Source organism: Hetaerina americana, unplaced genomic scaffold, assembly GCF_022747635.1.
Source record: "Hetaerina americana unplaced genomic scaffold, ioHetAmer1.1.p SCAF_7, whole genome shotgun sequence".
Classification (NCBI taxonomy): Eukaryota; Metazoa; Arthropoda; class Insecta; order Odonata; family Calopterygidae; genus Hetaerina; species Hetaerina americana.
In genome coordinates, this window is record NW_027287316.1 from 53150180 (window position 1) to 53171344 (window position 21165).

The window sequence follows — 21165 nt, forward strand, 5'->3', positions numbered from 1 at the left end:
ATACAGAAACTTGTCACACGTTATGACAAATGCCTTAATTTGCTTGGAGATTATGTTGAGAAGTAGTTTAAAGTATCCTCTTTCAAATAAAATTTTTTATGTTTGTTAATATTTACTTTTGTGTCTTTATTTCACGAACGGGTACTACTTTCCGGATGACCCTCGTATTAGAGTTTATCGACGATAATATGCACTAAATCGGAATGAAACATGTCTTGCAGAACATAATAGGTGAACATAATACTTTATTCCGGGCGAGCGGAGTGTTATAGATCGTAAAAAGAATGATTGAAACCCACAATATTTAAGTTATGTACTGAGATGAGTCCTAAAGGTTTGAGGTCAATGCTTAAAAGTACATCTTATTCTCGGGTCCATCTCTACCTCCATTTGAAATTTCGGCTTGGGGTAAATGATGGAGTGGTATTTTGCAAAGCAAGCGGCATTGCTGTGTGGGTGCTGCCTCTCAGGAAGATCGATCACTCGGTCCGCGCAGGTGAGTGAGAGACCCTTAATAGGCGTTCCCCGACCCGTGCGGTGAAGGGAGCCCGGGCGCCGAAGTAAGAAATTCTGTGTGTGTATGCGTGTGTGTGTGGGGGGGGGGGGGTAGGGGGTTGTTGAAAAGAGTGGAGGAGGGAGGAAGGGAAAGCAGAGCAGTGAGGCCACTGGCCTCTCACGTTGAGAGACCAAGTTAGCGCCCTGGGAGAGGGCAGGTCTTATTTCCCATCGGGATCTTTCAACCCCAGAAAAATGGTGTGAGAAGATGTGGGTGGCGGTCCGCTGTCCAAAGTATACTTAAGGTGATCGGTTCACATGTTTCAAAGGGTATTTAATTTTAATTCGGTAAATAGACATTCAATCCAGCTGTTTTGTTGCTCGTGAAAACAATGTAAACGCAAGGAAACTACGAGTATCTTTCCTCATTGACAAACTGAAAATATCTCCGGATATCCTTACCATTTCTTTTTATTACTGCCTCCACTTTAATTTCCGGCCGCATTCTTCCTCCTTTCCTTCAAATCACCATTTATTTTCCCTTACAGCCACGCAATATTACAATTTTTGTTTTTACTTCAAAGAATTCTCTCTGTAGTGCATGTGTCTCAAGCACAATTTTTCCACCTACGTAGCTCTTCCTACTAACCATTTTATTTCCCAATTAATCTAGCATTTTTGAAGTTTGCTTTCCAAGTCTATTTTTTCCACAATCTCCAACAATGCCACATTTATTAAGTCATTTATCTACTACATGTATCCCCTATCTTCAATCTTTGTTTCCTACTCCATGCCAATATTTCCACTAATATTTTCCTTGACACTGAACTCATGTTCCTAAAATTATTTCCTTCTTCCTCTAAATTTTCTCTTTCCATCATAATGTTTCTCCAAATAATCATTACGCCTTCTTAATCTCCACTCTTTCCCCAAAATATATGCCCCAACACTTCTAAGAACCATGCTTATACTCTTTTAATTAACTTACAAGGTCTGTCCCAAAAGTAGTATGACTTATTTTTCCTCGGATAGAAGGACGGACGGGCGGCGGTTTCTCTGGCTGAGTTCTAGGGTGGAGGGTCTCAGGAAAGGCTGGAGGCCGGTGGCAGTTGGCCTTTGCGGATTTGCGGATCGTTCGTTAGCGATACCTCCATAACGTGACCTCGTTACGCTCCGTCATGAACCGCTTATTGGAACGGCGCCACACCATCAAATGTTGTGTGAAACTGGGCAAGACCGACCAAGAGACTTATGACATACTCAAGGCAGCTTATGGCGATAACGCCGTGGGTAGATCGGGTTTTTTTTGAGAGGCATAAGTTGTTCCTGGAGGGTAGAGATATCGAAGACGCCGAGCGTTCAGGACGCCCTTCGACCTCAAAAAGTCACGATAATCTTGCAAGAGTGAAGGCTTTGGACAGGGATCGCAGATTAAGTGTTCGCATAGTTTCTGATGAACTTGGCATTCCTAAAAGTGATGTAAATCGACTTTTGACCGAAAATATGGAAATGAGAAAGGTGTGTGCGAAGTTGGTGCCGCGAGTGCTCTCGGACGGACAAAAGGGAACTCGCACGCGGATCTGCCTAGAGATTCTCAACCATGTGAGTGAGGATCCAAAGTTTTCAGACAGTGTCGTTAATGGGGACGAGACGTGGACACTCGAGTACGACCATGAGACGTCACCAAGTCTGTGGAAGCGTTTACAACAGGATGACAAGGGGGACTTAGCAGCATTCCGGGCGCCGCCTTCCAGAAGGCGTGGAAAACCCGCTGGCAGCTGTGTGTGGACGCAAAATGGTGCTATTTCGAAGACATATGAGTGAATGAATCAATTCCAGCAATAAAGTTTTTTAATCGACCTTGTATGCGTAAAATACTAACCGCATGCATGAATTCAAGATCAAAGAATCCACAAAGAATTTTTATGGAGAAGAAATCTGACATGATTCATAAATTATCATTACTACTTCCATCTAATCGTTTTTTTCCTGAATTAGGAAAAGTTTGTTGTGCCATAAAATTTTAAGGCAAACGGTATTCATTCTTTTTCATCCCTCAATTATTGATACAGTGAAACTGAATTCCAAACGCTATATCTTATCGTCAGAAGGACTATCAATGCCCCTGAGAATACTAATTTACATATCAACATCTACCCTTCGAACCTTCAGTTCGGGAAAAAGATTTAAGCATCGAATATACACCAAAGATTTTGAGTGTCACTGCGTCAAAAGAGATTATAGCCTAAGCTTCAAGTTAAGATCGTATTAGAATAATGTGTCAAGTAATTTCAACATTTGAAATATATATATTAAGTATTATAAGAAATATTTCAATAATATGACACATTACAATTATTTTGCATCGTAAGCATTAATCGGAAGATTTAAAGAGAATATTTGAGATTTCATTCCACTGAGTATATATAAAGGACAACATTATTACTGATAGAAAAAACTAAGCGTGAAAATATGTAAGGGTTTTGTACGCTTACCGATGTTACCAATGTAAGAATAATCTAACTCTCTGATTTCTCATAGATTCTCTTGAAATAGGCATATTCGCAATAATTTTCAATCAAATATAACAGTAAAATTTATTTGCAAAGATTAAAACCCATGAGACAGAATTGCATGAAATTAAACTTCATAAAAGGGCATCTAGTACCATTTACATACAATTATATTAGATTAATTATGTGAACCTTTTTACCCGTTACTTTTTATTTTAAATGCTTCATATTGGATTTGATAATTGCTGTTACGTCCTACGTGTAAAATTCGCACCGCATGGTCCGGCTAGGTTGCGTGATATAGCATGATCCTACTTCAGGAAGGTATAATGAAACTTATTGTTGTTAATCCTACTAAAAGGTCGGTGACCACCCACGAGAGTAATTGAGCACAAAGTTGGTTTGTAAGGTGAGGGAAGAGCTCATCTTTGTTCCGTCCACTGCATATAGCGAAGCTTGAAATCCACACATCAGGGTTGGGGGGTGGGGGAGGCAATTCTTTCTCTGTGCCGTTTGTGGTTTCCCAAGAAGGTTTGCGACTCGAAAAATCACACTCTTTGGATGATGCAGCGGGTGCCTGGAGCCATAACCGGATATCGGTGAGTGGCTCATAGCTCTTGAAGATTGTCCGGTAACAATTTTATAGGACACATCTTAATTAAACTCCACCGACATGGTAATATCAACCTTCGTGAATAATGTCCACAGTTCCAATCAATCATATTCAGAAAACGATGGCAAAAATATTACCAATTGAAATATTTTGATAAAAATCATCACCGGTAAAAAAACGAAATTGCAATCTTTAGCAAGTGAAAGTCAATAACTCTGATTTCATCAAAATGGCTACCAGCAGCCCGTGAAGAAAATGGTAATTTTAAATTCACAAGAAAATATACACCCAACAATCTTTAAAGTAATGCTTTCTCCGTCATTATTTACGTAGGATATAGTGGGGCAACACTTTCCAATTCTTCAGTTTATCGTTCTTATGTGTGTGTGAAAACCCTCTCATGGACTACTACCTTGACGTGGTGGAAGGGCTTGTGCGTTCCGATGACCCCTAGAGCTGTGCTGTCGGGAGTAATAATTATTGCTCCTGGTAGGGTCACCCATGCCACCCATAAGTCGAAGGTAGGAGCCAGACTAAAGGCAGTCCACGCAGCGTCTGTTCCTCAGTGAGGCGGCTGCAATGGCGTCTGACCCCAGTGGGGCGGCCAATAAGTGCTGGTGTCACGTTAAAAACACTATTGAGGAAGGCAACGGGAAACCACCTCAATGATCATTCCCAAGATTTAAATGATGGACAATTCAGAGATTTTGAGTCCTGGCAACTACGAGGTTCGGCCCAATCGGCCGCGTGTCGTGCCCGGGGAGGCAAGGCTTCCGCGGTCGTCATCCCACGAAACCCTTGCAAGGGAAAACCAGCAGCAGCAGGACAAAAGACGCAGGAGAAGACCAAATTAGTTAGAATAGGAACGTGGAATGTAAGGACATTGATGAGCACAGGGAAATTTGAGAATGTTAAGCGAGAGATGGAAAGGGGAAATATAGATATTTTAGCTCTATGCCATTGCAGAAACGAGATTATTAATGGAGAGGAGTAAATAATACAATCAGGACGTATTTGCCTGTTTCGTAGATTTCGAAAAAGTGTTTGATAGAGTAAATTGGGAATAACTAATAAGTATATTGAAGAAAATAGGAATAGATTTGAGGGAAAGGTGGCTAATCCGCAACCTGTACATGTCTCAGACTGCTCAGGTGCAGGTGGGGAACGGGGAGTCCGAATGAGCAGTGTTAGGAAGAGGTGTAAAGCAGGGTTGCCCATTATCACCGTTGCTGTTCAACCTGTATGCAGAGGAAATGATCAAAGAGGCATGGGAAGAACTGGAGGTAGGAATGAAAGTGGGCGGGGAATTCGTAAAATCAGTTATGTTTGTTGATGACCAAGCTTTAGTTTGTCAGTCAGCCAAGGGGTTGCAAGCATTGCTGAGTGAATTGGAAATTCGGTGCGACAGGTATGGGATGAGAATCAACATAAATACAACAAAGATTATGCGATTTTCTAGAAAGAAAAAGGGTAAGCTTAACATTAAAATAGGAGGGTAAAAACTAGAGCAGGTAGAACAGTTTACATATCTCGGAAGTGTTTCGGACCAACACGGTCAAAGTAGTAGGGACGTAAGGAGAAGAATTGCGCTTGGCAAAGAGGCTTTCACAAGGAGTAGGGAGTTGATGAGAGGGACGTTGAGTATGGATATTAAGGAAAGACTCGGAGGATGAAGGCAGGAAGGAAGTACTCGGAGATTAAGATGTACCTGATGTAGACTAGGTTGCTGGATCGTGTTTTTTTGGGATTCATAAAATATTTATTTGGTAATTTTGTCCATCCAAAAACTTACCTTAATCGCTAGAATACCTGATAATAATGTGTTGGAAACTTCCGTACTTATTTGCTCGTGGGTAAAATGACAGTTAGTACCGAAGGGTTATGCAATACATCACTCTAATCTTATTTTTTTACATCCCACCTCCAGTAATATAATGTAATTAATAATATCTATGTATATAAAAAGTATATTGTATATTTAAAGTATTTATTTATTTCACATTAATCCGAAAACAGCACTTCCACCTTTACACCAACCTTTTAAGAATCATATAAGAAAGACAATTACAAACACCTAAGCCCACGGTGAAGGAAAACCCACTTAGTTGTGAATCGAACCCGTGACCACAAGGTTGGCAGGCGAGGACGTCACCCTAGCGCCATCGGGCTCGTAGAAGTATGCTGACTCGGCTAAGTGGGTATTGCCAATTATACCCGCTTCAAATTAATTTAAGAGATATAATAATTAATTTAACCTTCGGTCCGCGAATGAAACCCTATCTTGTTCTAATAATCTAATGAACTTAATGATGTCGTTATTAGCATATAATTTTTCTGAGTTTCCTTGAATTACCGCTCTGAATTAAGTCATAAAAAGGAATATAATGAATGCTAACGGGGAACCTCCACGGCATTAATCTTTAAAAAAAATAATCGGCATGATCATGGAATTAATAAGTGAATTTTTCTGACTATGCAAAACAAACCAGACCTAAATCGTCGGAAAGAATTGATTCTTGGTGTAAGGGGGTTCTACTTCATTAGATAGAGCAGTTGATAGCATAAGTCCTGGAATACTAGGAAATTTGTGTGACTTTTGTAATGACTTATCAAGTTATATTAAAATAGTTATCAACCCGAAGGTTTGTTAGGTAGGTGTCGATATAGTTCACCCAATACTAGGCCGAACGGCGTAAGGAATTCACCCAGCAGGGCGGGGCGAGGCAGTTCCTTTCACTGTGCCGTGCTACAGATATGATTTCCCAGAATGTTCTGGTACCCGAAATACCACACCGCTCGTATGAGACTGATGGTACCCATTGACCGGGAATCGAACCCGGGCCCCCCAACGCTCTATCCCTCTACCATCACGGTCCCATATAAAGTGCAATATGGTCAAATTAAACAGCAGTGAGTCACGGTTCAATTATAATCAAGAAAGAAGCGAAATATGACCAGGATTCATATGCCAAAACCATTTCTGCAGCAAAATCCATAATCAAATCAGGAAAAATCCTAAATTAGAAAAAAATTCGGGAATATTACGGTTTCGTGCTGTCTTCCCCCGCAGCACATTTTATTAATGATCATTTTTTTATAATCAATCTTTGTCATCTATTGTTTAACAGTATATTTTCCTTCAGTCAAAAAGTAATTGGCTTCTCTCCCAAATCATTTTTTAAATCTTTTCTGCAGAGATCGAAGGGACGTCACGTTGACTACAACAAAGGCATTTTTCCTATAGGCTACGTATATGCTGAAACTAGGATTTACTAAATCTATATGGTAGCCCAAAAACCACCTCTGGGTGGTGTTCTCAACTGCAATGAAACTAAAGCTACAAAGCCTCACTGTACGCCAACCATTCACTATAACCCGCACTTCTGGAGCTATCTTTTTCAGGTATTTTATTCTAACGTTAAGCATCCATTTTTTATGATAGTTTATCTACAAGGTAGGTTTTGGATGGATACAACTACCAAATAATTATTTTGTTACTCCTGACACGTACTACACAACCCAGCATAGTAGTCAAGCCCCTCTTAAATTCTATAAATGTTTTTCTTACTTTCATTCCGTCCAACATCCCCATCCTATTTCTGCCCCTTTCCCAATTTCCGAAAATTCTCCCCTCCACCATTATCTCCTCTACAGCATTCAACATTTCATTACCAATCAATATGATTTTAATTCATTTTTGCTATCTCCTAATGTTTTCTCCCAAAAATTCCCTCTCTTGCCCCGCCATACCTAGCACGTCCTCATTTTTTTCCTTTCTGTCCACTTTACCTTCTCCATCCTCCGAACTCACATTTCAAAAGCCTCTAATTTACGCTTGTCATCCAGCTTCAATGACTATGTTTCCGCGCCGAACATACCTACGCTCCATATCAAAGTTTTAACGAGCATTTTCTTAAGATACTTAAGCATTCATCATTGAGCATAAAATATTGAGCTAATAATTTCTGAGATCACAGCGAGAACGTGACATCCTAGATAATAGGAAAGGCTACCGGCTTTAAATAATCCGAGATAGCTGCTCATATTATGAATATATTGATTGATAAATGTTAATAATAATTAATATTAATTGCAATATTTTCGTACTCCGCAGGATATATCAAAGGGCATAATATTAAGGAGACAAAACCGAGAGCTAAGAGGTTACAATGTTTTCCCCAAGAAATATGAGGGATCAAAACAAATGCCAACAAAGCAACCCAAAGAATCGTTTTTCTATGCTAAATAGTCCTTATTCCTACCAACTCTAATGTATTGCAGCCATTACTAGCAGCCCGTATCGCATGCTTAGTGTAGTTGATGAGCGTTAGATGATGCAGAGAAAGTAAAGGTCCGTAAATTTTCCCGTTGCTTGAATTATACCCATAAATTCTCAATTAGTCTTCAGGAATTTAATTATATGTGATGTAGATAGCGCACGCTTGGTATGGATACACTCCTACCACATACCCTTTCAGCGGCTTTCATGGTACCATAGAGATATGAATTTATTGTGGACTGCATGTAATAACTAATTGGGAAGGAATATCACTTCACACATCACTCAACATTATTTATGCTAAGGGCTTCGGTAAATATCCCGGGAGGCAGCAGCAGAAAACTCTCTTTCTCTTCCGTTGTTTATTCGCCAATGGGAAATCGGTTTCAGCACCGCGTAGCAAGTGCGCTGTTCTACACCTAGGTAATGTCTTTGTGCGCGTGTATACATATATGCACGCGTGTTTGTGTGTGTGTGTATATATATATATATATATATATATATATATATTTTTTTTTAATTTATATATTCTATCTGTTTATTTATACATTCTAAGTATCCATAAGTCTAGAAATGTCCTAGCACAAATCGACAGGAAAAAACACCGCCTAATCGTAATCCACCCATTTTATCATAAAACTGCTAGGACTGGACCGCCTGCTTGTTTATGGTATAATAATCGATTTTGGATTATGGAGTGTTTTGTCAGCCAAGTTTGTGGTGCAAATATCGTGAAAATGAGAAAAAAAACCATACGTGCTTCTGACAGAATGTTAACTCACGAGGATATTGGTTTAACTAAAATCGATGAAGTTAGTTCGATTGCACCACTTTTCATTAATAATAGACTTTCTGCAATACAATATAAAATGAAAGTAAATGAAGTAATGAAAGTAAATATAGCATTATTTCCCCTAAGCACGACGTTATTCTTCAAAAGAAAATAGTCATTTTTTGCTTTCCGGAGCTTCCGGTGGTCCTGGTTCCAGTAGGATTCCGGTAAGTCCCTTGTGGTTATTCATCCAGTTGCCAAAAAGCTAACTGATACACCGTAGTTTCACGATACCCAGTTGGCAGAGGCAAGAAATTTCCATGCTCTTTAGCGCTAGCATACGGGCTGGCGATTAACAGACCAAAATAAGGCGCTTGGAAATGAAACTGACATTAGTGAACGAAATAATCGAGAGTAAAAAAATATTTTTAAAGCATTATTTCTCTAGATCGTTGTCATATATGCATATGTATGACATCAAGCGTTCAAACGCTCTAGAATCTCCAGCTTCGTTGACACTATGGTTAAGTACTTACCCCATTCAGCGCAATAAGACACATCAATGACCGTGTAGACATACAAACCATAAAAATTGCTCGTTGAATATTCTATCAAGCGGAGCCTTTCACTGCCCATTCAAATTCATTACAGGATAAATTGCCAACAGCGCTCTATATCCTTTTCGTAGCTGTAAGGAATGGTAATTAATTATTTTTTCATTATGAGCATCAAACGGATAAAACTGTTTTAATTAAAAAATAAAATATTCAGCAATCTTTTGGTCAGTAATAAAAGGCACCGTTAATAAAAAACAAGACTCTTCCTATATCCATTATTGACTTAATTTACCCATTATTTAGTTCCAAGTCGTTATTTTTATAAAGTTTTAAGACCACCCGACTCAGTTGCAGTAGTAGAGGCTGCGTTGGATAAGAACGCATGTCCTCAAGTTTTATGCTTCAAACAAATTGCATAGATTCCACATGGATAAGGGTTGCTATTCGTCGAAATACTAATTTGTTGGATTGCGATCGTGACTCTTGATTTATCTAGGTTTTGGTAAAAATGGCGAATCATTGTAATGTACAACCTCACTTGGGGATGACATGCATAAACAAGATTTTTCCGCAGAATATTCTGATTTTGCTTGCGATATCTCCGTCGTTTCCGCATATTGTATCTCAAAATAACATAGCCTTTTCAGCACATATTTTTCTTCTTCTCTCTACCCTGCCAAAATTCTCAGCAGTACCTCGCAAGTAAGTGAGCACAGATGCAGGCGTTGCCCGTCAGTGTAAGCCCGCACTCCATCCTACCGTCTCCGCCCCATCCTCTCCAACGTGACCGACTCGATTTAACCGTAATTTGCTAACGATCCTCCTTCGTGGAATGGATAGCCGTCGGTTACGTAGCCCAGCGTCATCCCTACCCCCTCCTTACTCCTTTTGGTCTCCGCGCCTAAATTTTCCCACGCCCACCCCACTCCTCCTTGTCCCGCCACCCGTCTGCCCCCCTCCAACGGCCCTCCCATTCGGATAATCAGGGGGGCCTGCCTGTTCCACAATGCTACAGGTCTACGAGTTGCTAGTTCCCTGTTAATTTTTTTTGTCATCGCACGCGAGGGGACACGTTTTAAGTGTTTCGGAGAGAATGGGCGCTTTCGGGAAGCCCTTGCGAGTGCAACGGATGACCTGGAAAGGGGGGATCTACTTTTTTCCCCCAAAAAAACAAAAATAAAATTTCGGTTAGGCGAAGTAAAGAATCGCATCTCGGAGCGCATCTCATCCAAACCTTTGTTCTACTATTTTATTTTCTCAAGCGTGGGCCAGGTGGTCGTGCGGTCGGTCCGCTTGGCCACCTTGGATGAGGTTCCAGGTTCGTGGCCCGGCGGAGGCAGGTATTTCAACTTCAGTTTCGACGCTGCCTTATAAATCGCGAGTGGTTGAACCCAACGGATGCGGCCAAATTGCCCCCTCCCCCCAAATCCCCCTGCCCACCCCTCTTTAAGTGTTCCCATGGGGGTCTTCGAACCCTTTGGGAACGTTTCGTCGGCTCGTGGACGACGCCGGGGTCTAATATGTGCGCACTGTGGGGCCGAATACGACTGACGTGATGCGCTTGACCAGTCCATCACTTTCGAAGTGACGCTTGAATACGTGGGAACATGCTATCGATACGTTCAGCTTCAGCCTCGCTTCGGAGACAAAGTGAAATCGAGCGTTTGGATGTGGTCGGTCTCTGAAGTTCTTGAATTGGTCTTATTTTTTCCATTCGATTTTACAAATTTCGTCATAATTAAGCTTGAAAATCTCGTCGGCGAATCGGCTGCCAGTCGGATCTAGGTTAATAGCTATTACCAAAATACAATGTAAATTTTAATGATAAAAAAGCCTGTGCCTCAACATGCCCTTATGTTGTCTGAACTAAAGTTTATTCCACGCCGCAAAAATATTTGGATATGCTGAACAAGTAATCGGACCATGAAAAAATGCTTATCAAAATAAGAAAAGAGTAAATAAAATAGAATAAAAGAAATAAGCAGGAATTTAAATATTTATTTCATTATATATTTGTTGAAGAGTGCTACTACTTAACAATACGTCCAAAACAGTTTCTCCGTAAAAACGTTCAGGAAAACTTTGTGCAGAAATCATAAAAGTACGCTTTACTCCTATATATTAATGATTAAATGGCGGTTGCCTCTATATGGCAGGCGAAGTGGTGGCATATAACTGTAAATCGCTCATATTTATTCCCGCAACCGAATTCAATGCAGTCGAAACGCAATTTATTGCAATAAGGAACAAGGAAAACGAATACGTTTGCTGTGTTCCTGCTTTGAACGAAGTGGTTTATTGAGTAGAACCACTTAACTGACTGATCTGATTATGTAAAAATCAGTTCAGATCTGATATGGTTTAGCAAAATAATATATCAATCGTTTCCTTTAATTTTTCGCCACCATGAGCTGATAGTTACTGGTTTGATGCAGCTCCTCTCCCGGTCAGGCTATTGACCAACCTCCTCATACGTTCTATTCCCCGTGTTTCAAAGCCTCTCTCCACGTGCCTTATATATTTCACTCTCGGCCGTCGTCATACGTACACCGCCCCTTTAGTTGATTTCTCATACCATAATTATTTTCTAAAAAGCTACTACTCATCAAAATATGGATCTTACGTAATCCTATGTTTGCCCACTCTTCAGGGGCCTTCTCCGATGGTGATATGGAAGGTTTATTTAAAAAATGTATAATTAAGTAATGAAATACAAATGAAAAATTCGTTTTAACAACTTTGCACGAATTGTAGCCATATAACTCTGCTGTACTTTTCAAACATAAAAAACTGCAAGAGGATGCTATTTGTACGACGAATTTTATGTTCTTTTCCTCCATAAAAAGCATGCACTTATGAATATTCACATTTCAATCGGCCCTAATTTCTGAACTTATTAAAGTCGAGAGAAATACTAGAGTATAGGGTAGATGCTTGATACTCCTGAAAATTGGAATTTGAAAAATTTAGATCATTATCCCAGCGAGAGCTATATTACAGATAGCATTGGAAATTGACGTCAAATAAACCAGTCGGAACGTACCTATAAATGTTGACGTGACTGGATTGACTTTTGAATTCGCATAAACTTCGATTAAATCTGATGAATATCCCTAAAGGCTATCGATGCTTATGTATGAGGAAGAACACTATGTTGCCCGGTTAGTTTTATCAGTGATTATATATTTAAAAATACCTTAACGACGTAACCTTAAGACGGATGTAATTTATCCTCAATAAATCCTCTCTTTGAGTCCTCATCTCCACTGGCAGGTGTTGTACGATACGCGTAGTCTTTAGGAAAATACTTCTGCAAAAGGTGCCCCTTACTGACTGCTACTTACTGTTAGCTGGTGATTTAACATCCTCTGCCGCACGTTCTCTTGGCAGCTTGCAGGGTAAGATGCAAAGAAGTTCTGTCTCACCTCTAGGTACAAAACATTACTATGAGTGTGGTATGTACCCTAAAATATTAATTATTTCTTAGATAAAAATAGATGTTTATTTTTCCTCGATTGTGATGAAATATCTAAAACAAATCAACAGCTTGCAATGGTGCACTCTTAACTCTATTTTCAGTTTACAATCGACTCGGCCTTTCCCAAGCTCGAGAATTGGTTCACCTTTAAAAATCAGTAATCGTACCTTTTTATGCGAATGCACTACATAGATTTTTTTTCTAGCTAAGTAGTAATTCAAATAACATCTTTGAAACAAAACACTTTATTATTAATCTCACTGAAATTTTAACTTTAACGGCCAAACTTCGTTAAGTCCCGAGTGGTCTCGTATCGATCAATAATCTTTATCATCTGAAGCACTCCATAAACTTGCAAAATAAATTGTAATTTTTCTGCTGATTTAATACGGACGGCTATTTGAATTTGAAAACCTACGAAGCCATGCCAATTAGATTAAAGATTTGAAACTAATTTTTCGCCGTATTTTGGATTTTTGGACTTTGGACAATTTGGGTTTTGGACAAGATTTTTCCCCTTCGCCAGAGAATGAAAAAATTAGAATATTCGACAAAACTATTCCAGGAAATAAATAACAGATGAACAGCGGATCATACTGCTAATATCTGAATTAGGTGAAGATATATAACAAATTTAGAATTGAATCCGAACTTAATTCATTAATAAAAGAATACGGCGCGGCACGACGTTTCTGGAAAACAACTACAAGTATACCTACATGAATTAGTAACCAAAAGAATATCCAATGCCTCTATTTGACCTCTCTTTGTGTGTATTTAGATCAGATTGGAATTCATGAACCGGTTAAGTAAATGTTTACGGCAGCACTCTATACGTTTTAAAGGACTAGAGAAACAATGGAATATGGAAGTAATGCCAAAGGAATTGCCAGGAAAAAGAGGGCAAAAATATATAGACTTAATATTCAATGCATTCATTGTATTAACTTTTAAGAAACTTCGTGTACATTCTATGCACAGCAATGAATATGCCATGATTTTTGCGTTGGATTGGTAAGTTGCGTTTAAGCATCAAATGGCGAGTTGAAAATTAAATGATGACGCTCATCTCTGAAGGATAGCGATCCTTCAATCTCGTCGGGGAAGCAATCAAGTTGATTAGCGCTGAAGGCGGCAGTTTCGAATTTAGAATTAAGAGTGTTCTATTACGATGTATGTAATTTCATAGCCGCGTACTCTTTATGTTCGTACAGCACATGACACAGCAGTATAAAGCGAACTTTTAGTTAAAGACATATCCATACTTCACTAATGAGAAATAATAATCCTGCATTCTAAAAATGCAAATTCATCATGCAGCTTATCTAATTCGCCGTTGAGTCGATTAGAAGTAAATATAGTAATATATATTATCTTAAACATATAATTGAAAACGTTGCTTCACCAAACCAATAGCGCGTTATCGTAGCCGTGTACGAAACGCATGGTTGAACAGTTAAGGAGAGCCAGTGACGGTGAATGGTAGGGTTATAAATTCCTACACCTGTAAATGCTGAAAAGGCACCCATATGATGTGGTAAAATATGAAAGTGCACGCAAGTACTTGTTACTATAACCACGACAATTATCATTCTTACTCCAATTGTCAACTTAAATTAAACCACTCAATTCAAAGGGCACTCAAATTCTATGTTTACCCTTAACCCTTTTATCTTTGGAAAAATCATCTAATTTTCATACTTTTCACGGTTCACTGATGAATATATAAAGTGCTGGACAGCAGGTTATTGTCAGATCAAGGACCACAGAAAATTGTGAAAGAGAGAGAGATAGTCTGCGCCCGTGTGGATGAGCACTTGTCATAGGTAAGTGTGAACGCAATGGAGTGCGTGTGTCTGTGCGTGCGTGTGTGTATGCTCGGCACATAAACCATTGGATGCGTGTTTTCTTCCAACCTCCGACACAATGGCGCGTGGCGCTGAACCCAAGTGGTCTCCTCGACTCCCTTTGTCCGGGGCGTCATCCCGTTTCGGGCGGTCGTAATATTTCCATCCACCTTTTCAGTTTTATGACGCCATCCCACCCCTCTTGAAATGTACGTGTTACAAGGGGACACGCATCATAATTCCTCACTTATCCTGTCTTAAAATAAACATTTGCGCACCTACACGTCGACGCAAGGAGGCAAAAGTACGTAAAGTAACTTGCCAACGTAATTTATAAAAGTGACGTCCAACTCATGGCGATACTTTTTCGACTTGTATCCACAATTTTGAATTTTTGGCATTTTCCAATCAAGATACTACTACCCTAAAACTTTATATGCATGCACCATGCAATATTAAGTGTTCTGTCAGCAACCGCCAGGGGCGTTTGGTAGATGTGTTTCTTCACCAAGCCTGTAATATCAAAAGTTAATTTTACTTAACTGTTAGACATTGCTGAAGATACTTATGAAATTAGTGCGACTTCGGAAAATTACTGATATACATAATTAAAAAAAACTGTAGTTTTTACAAAATTTAACGGTCAAAAATACGTTTGCCTCATGACAAATAACAAAGTTTTCCCTTTAACTATGGAAATCTATCATTTCCGCGAACTCACATCTGCTTCTATGAAGTTCATTTGTTGCAAAACGCGTTTTGATGCCTTTATGATGATTGTCCTTCGTTGAAACGTTTAAATATTAATTTTAATCATGAGTTTCTACAAGAGAAATTGAATAATTCAGGCAGAAATAATTTCCACAATAGTATTCATCACACTCGAAATAATCTCAACCCTAATAGCATCTAAATTGCAGTTAAAATCTCTTTTCTGAAAAAATGAATACAATTTAATCAACTACGCTCCATTTTTCGCATCACCTAGATGATCATGGAACAGAAAGCGTCATATAAAATTAAATATTCCGTGTAGATAGCCACTGGGACGAATAAACTATGATTTGTTCGCAAGTGATTCCTTTGTCATGAGAACTCTTAAAACGCAGATAAGCTGACTTCACGCATTATCATTCGCTATCGGAATGAGTATTACTTTTCATTAGCATAATAAAACGCTATCCTCGCCATATACTTCTTCTTAATTCTTATTATTACTAGGTAATCTACCAGTTATGGTACGATTTGGATGGACACAACTACCAAATAAATATTATGTTACTCCTAACAAAACACAACCCAGCGTCCTACTCTACAACATGTTACTTTTAACTCAGTTCTTATGGGAAGATTTTTTTTAATTCTAAATTTGCAACTGATTATTTATTATATCGTAGGTTTCTTCCTTAAATGAGTTTTTGTCGGTTTCAACAAGAAATCACTGCGTTATTAGCGATATTGCTATTAATTGGAACAAATGGCTGTGGACTTTTTTTCATTACACATTTTACTGATAGTGCGGCAGATCATTCCTTTCGTGAGTTGAAATTTTATTGCGAGGTGAACAAACGATTCTCTCGCATATTAAATCGAAATGTCCTTGTCAGCATATCGGGACGGCGCTGTTCTTTAGTCGTCATCCCGGTTTGTAAAGGAAGTACTGCTCAATGCGTTTTTCTATAAGGCCTCCCGGGCATAGGAGTGTCCCCCATTCCACCCCTACACCTCCACTCGTCCATAATTCTATGAACTCAGGAGCAGAGCCCTATCTCTATCAATCTTCCCTCTCGCCTTCTTAAGAATGCAAAATAAACAAAAAATAAAATAGAGGGGAAAAAATGGTCCGGCTGGGTGATGGCGCTGGCTAGATAGCTCTCACAATAGCATACGGTGGACAGGTGGTTTCCTAAGGCAACTGCTTGCAAGTTAACTGCAGCTACTTTCAATACGTTTATAAGATAATACGTTGTATCTTAAAAGATGCTTTATGCGAGGGTTAACCGGAGTCATCCATTTGAAAAGCTGACCAAGTAGTGCCACTGCTGCATATTTGTGCAATAAAACATTAGTAGGACGATAGAGTTTACCATAACCATACTTACTAATCGATTTTCTTGCAAGCGCGAAGTTCAGCTATAGATATTATTAATCGTCAGTAAAATTAAAACTATCACATAGAATATTCATCATTTTTGTTGACACACCGTTTTGTTTCCACAAAAAGGGAAATGGATTTACCAACGGCGACTCTGATTCCGAATTTAGGCTCCATTAAGATGACACTATTCCAGTCAAAAGTTATAAAAAAGTAGGCAAGCACTCTACCCACGGGTCTACCCCGTCCCCTCCATAAACGGGAAGTCTTTTCTCTTTCGGGAAGTCTAAATCGTGCCAGATAAGCCATTAATAAGTATTTCACCTACATCCATAAAACACCCCACATGCAGCAAGAAGGGCACATAGAGGGTTAAGACGTCAGCTATACATGCATATTAAAATATATTTCTCTAATTTAAATAAGCGCTCGAACATACGTGTAGTTTACACACATATATGCATAAGGATACCATGCAATAATTGGTGTTGGACTAAATCGTTTGATTAAATCAAAGAATTTTCTAGGTATTGATTTTATCATGGGTGTGTACCGTCAGAGGGAAGGAGAACTTAAATCTGTCGGCGACGGCATCAATCTCTGTTATATTATCCCGGTGGTCAAAATAACCAACTCAATTGTTGAGTGCGGAGCTCGGGAATGTGCGCCTCTTAGATGAACGCTAGGTTCCGAATTAATTACGTCATATATAAAGCAAAACCAACTCATAGTTTTAAACCTGGTCCATTTGATAGGCGAGGGTAGAGCTCATCTAGTACTAAGCTTAACGGCTCATGGCTCGTTTCCCTGATAGCTTATGTGATTGAGAACATCGGCCCGGCAAGTCGTAAGATCCGTGGTACAAGTCACGTTCAGGGAAATATTTTTTGCACTTGTGATCTGCTCGATTCCACCTTATCCTTATATCTGTTTCTGTACATATGAGTATTTATTCGCCGTTTGGCGGGATTTCGTGTTTGAACGTGTATATATATATATATATATATATATATATATATATATATATATATATATATATATATATATATATATATATACACGTTCAAACACGAAATCCCGCCAAACGGCGAATAAATACTCATATGTACAGAAACAGATATAAGGATTTTTATCTATCCCTTTTCCTTATATCTGTTTCTGTACATATGAGTATATATATATATATATATATATATATATATATATATATATATATATATATATATATATGGGTCGCGGTAGTCCAGTGGGTAGACCGTTGGACTGCTGACCGGAGGGTCCTGGGTTCGATTCCCGGGCAAGGCACTCTGGGCATCTGCAGCTCCACCCAAGGTGAAGTGATTTTTCGGGTACCAGGTCTTCCTGGGGAACCATAGCCGGCACACGGAAAGGAACTCTACCCCCTACCCTGATGTGTGAATTTCACACGCCGTATAGGGCTTAGTACTGGGTGATCTCTACCATCACCTACCAAACCGACCTTCGGGTTGATTACTGTGTTTATGGTTTATATATATATATATATATATATATATATATATATATATGTATATGTATATGTATATGTATATGTATATGTATATGTATATGTATATGTATATGTATATGTATATGTATATGTATATGTATATGTATATGTATATGTATATGTATATGTATATGTATATGTATATGTATATGTATTAGGCACTATATATATATATATATATATATATATATATATAGTGCCTTGCCCGGGAATCGAACCCGGAACCCTCCGGTCAGCAGTCCAACGCTCTACCCACTGGAATACCGCGACCCATATATATATTTATATTTATATCTTTGATTTAAGATGCCATTTTCCCCGCTAACGATAAGGGTACCAAAATAACTTTATCTGATGGGAAAAAGTATTTTTACCGCTGGCACCACTGTATGTAAGAAGATGAACATTAGAGCTTTTAAATCGATCCTAGGCTTAACAGCACGAATACTTGAGAATAGGAGCAGATGAAAAAAATTGTTGACAAACTTAAAACGCAATAAAATATAATGTCATTCACAATTCGTGATTACCCTCTTTTACTTCGTGATATTATCTTTGGTTTTCAACATCATATTGCTGAACCTGTGACTTCACACATTTACCACTTGCTGAAAACATGGCACTATATAAAGATATGTAAAAGTAAGGTCCTCTGGTACGAGCTTAGGTCATTTCATTCGGAAGCAGAGTACGTATATAGGCCACGTTTTTGACACTTAAGAATTCTATGATCCCGATGCTCATCCCCTCTAGAGCTGTTATTAATAATTTTAAGAACACATGAGATAACTTTTCGTTCATTCAAAATGCCTCCGAAGATCACGAGACCTTACGCCTACGGGACGGGAAGGAAAAATTAAATGAGCGTACGAAATGGAAAATAAAGCAGGTTAGTTTAGCTTTCATCGTCGAATAATTGAAAAATTAGTTTCTTTTCCCGAATACGTGCTTCCTTATAGATGGGGTTCCATAAAGACAGGTAAGTTCTGTCCAACGGTGTCCAAATTAGTAAGCCAATTACTTTTCTCCATTTCGAATGTCTTGCTTTTCAAAATTATTCTTGTGCCCGAAGACGTTAACGTATTCAGGCTGTGTTATTTCTCACATCTGAGAAGGTTTCCCTATCTTTCTTTAGCCCTTATTCAGTTTTCCTTTCAAAATACATAATCATATGTTTTATGTTTCAAGAATTAATTCGGAGCAATCAGTCGCAATGCATAATTAATTTCACTGACCATGTACACACGATTCCTTTTACCTGCACGTGTGGGTGGGAAGGAGGTCTCTCTATGTGTCTTCGACATTCTGGTCCTTAACCATTAATTTTGGGAGTAAATCTGCCAGTAACAAGAAGGTCAATAAACCAAGGTAAGATGAAATAATGACAGTGTACTTGGCTACATAGAATGAGAAAATAAAAAAAACATTTTCCCTCCTATAGCGGTCGCTCGTAGTCCTATGCTGGCATGATGACGGAGTAGATCTTCTGCCGACACGTTCAACTGATCTAATTGAAATTTTAAGCAAAATTGATCGTGAATTTTTCAATACTGGAGACACTGAAATCTAACCCAATTTCAATTAATATATAAATATAGCAATATATGCGAATTATAGTTTGATTGGTGATCTCACATCGTACTCAACTAGTCGACGTGAGAAATGCATACAATAGGGTATGGTTTTATCTGAGTCCTCCCCTTTGCTTGAATTAGTTTCCTCGTCCTACCCACAATAAAATGGCACCGGAAAAATTACACAGCTTTCGTGAACTTGAGGGTGATCAGTCTCCCGGATTTGTACTGACTCCAACTGTTAGTAGCATAGCGCTCTATCCACTACGCTACCTGGCCCCCTATTTCAATTATCCATTTATACCATTACCCACCCTTTTCATTACTGTTGCTCTTTACGAGCAAATATTTTTAGCTGTACAAGTAGCCTGGCGGAGTAATATAGAGCATTGAGGAAGATTCATTCAAGATATATTCTACCGATTAAAAGTAAATTTTCAATGGTCCCGAGCGACTATTATCATATATCCATCACGAGAACTTCCTCTTGGTTACACTATATTATTTCGGCCTTAGGTTTTCCTTAACTTCAGCCAGCATTTGTGCTCTCGAAAGAGCCAATTTCCTTCCTCCCTTTACCTAGCTACATTCTCCCTCTTATCTTCAACATCCCACAACTTTTCAATATTTCTTCTAGGTGCGAAGAATTGGCCTCCAAGGAAATTCTTAATTCCTTCCTGGAAATGAGGAGACTTCGGATGGAATATTCCGAATTTATGGCCCGCTTAACTGTGAAACGTGATGCAACTGATTAATCACATTCTTAAGACCACGGTGCCACATATGATACATGAACTTTCTATATCCATTTTCTATGCTAAGTCACGCCTGATAGTTACGTTTTTTAAATATTGTCCACCAGTTATATTCAGGTTAAGCATATATATAATATACTATACATGCATAACCTAAATATGAAAAACTGAATATAATATAAATATGAATATATATATTATGTATATATGAAAAGTATGTTTCTTTATAATCTGAATATGTATTTATATAACTATAAACACAGTAATCAACCCGAAGGTCGGTTGGGTAGGTGATTGTAGAGTTCACACAGTACTAAGCCCGACGGGGTGTGGAATGCACACATCAGGCTAGGGGGGCCAGTTTCTTTCCCTGTGCCGGTTATTGTTTCCTAGAAAGATCTGGTACCCGAAAAATCACATAGCTTGGGTGGAGCTGCAGGTGCCTAGAGTGCCTTGCCTGGGAATTGAACCCGGGACTCTCCGGTCAGTAGTCCAACGCTCTACCCTTGGACTACCGCTGTATATAAATAAATAAATAAATAAATAAATAAATATATATATATATATATATATATATATATATATATATATATATATATATATATATATATATAAAGCGTTCACCGAAAACCGTTATGGCAGGAAGTCGCGTTACGGGT